We start from the raw sequence: 1,163 nt of genomic DNA, 5'->3' as shown, positions 1-1,163 counted from the left end.
TGGATTAACGAGTAAATTTCCTCTTTGGGTAGTGGTGGCACAGAGTTCCCTACGTCGTATGGATACGATACTAATACACAGCGTACAGATAGGGTTTAAGTAGTGGCACAGAGTTCCCCACGTCGTATGGATACGACAGTAAAACACGACGTACGTAAAGGGTCGCCTCTAATTCCTACCAACTGAAAATGTTTGGTGTGTCCCGCGCGCTTATATGACTTTATGCAGTTGCCAGCGCTGTAAAACACTTACCGACAAAACAAATAATTTTCCTGTTCTTGTTCACCATTCTGTACATTTCTTTTTGTCGTCACTGTCAAAACCTGTGCTTGTCAATAGTTTTATAGACAGTGCGTACATTAATTGTTGTAAACTTGGAATGGCAGAGCTGATTAGTAGTGATTAGTTTGCACTGCACACATACATGTTGTATTTATTCTAAAAAGAGAGCAGCTTCGATAATTTGCATTTCTTTTGTCGAACGGGCAAAGCAGCCTCAAAATATGACGTAGAAAATTGGATTCTGCAATTGATTAGGTGTTAGAGTTTTTCTTTCATCTTAAGCTAGGCAAGCTGTTGAAGGGCACTTTCGGTACGACTCCTTTCCTGTTCTTTTCTATTTCCCTATGAACTCACCAACAATTACCAAATAGCCCACTATAGTGCGGTAAAAAATTCGTGTCTCAACTTTTCCTCAAGTATCTCTTTAACCGGAGAATCAATGTCATCGATTCTTCGCACAGCAGTTTGTAGCAATTTGTCTTTAATGAATCATATTTTTTCCTCAACATTTGGGACTAGATTCTAGATTAAAAAATTTGTCTTCATAAAATTATATAAAGTGCTATAAATGTCCGCCACGCAGAAAAAAGGAATATTCACAACACTTCCCACTTCTTGCTCACATTTTGCATACGCATATGGCTTACGCCACAGCTCACCAATGACACTTTTTAGTGACTAAAATACGTAGCTAATAGAAATGTATTTTATAGTGAACCCTTTTTTTAATTAAAGGTTCTAGAACCATGCGTTCAATAAGCAATGTCGCTATTGGAAAAACATGACAGACTTGCTATTAAAAGCAATATTGCCCCAGCTGTAAAACTTTTTAAATCTGTAGAAACCACCCACTTGAATTTTTTTAATTAGTGCTTATTTAG

This window comes from Aplysia californica, unplaced genomic scaffold (assembly GCF_000002075.1).
Source record: "Aplysia californica isolate F4 #8 unplaced genomic scaffold, AplCal3.0 scaffold00655, whole genome shotgun sequence".
Taxonomy (NCBI): domain Eukaryota; kingdom Metazoa; phylum Mollusca; class Gastropoda; order Aplysiida; family Aplysiidae; genus Aplysia; species Aplysia californica.
This window is presented reverse-complemented; position numbering follows the sequence as displayed.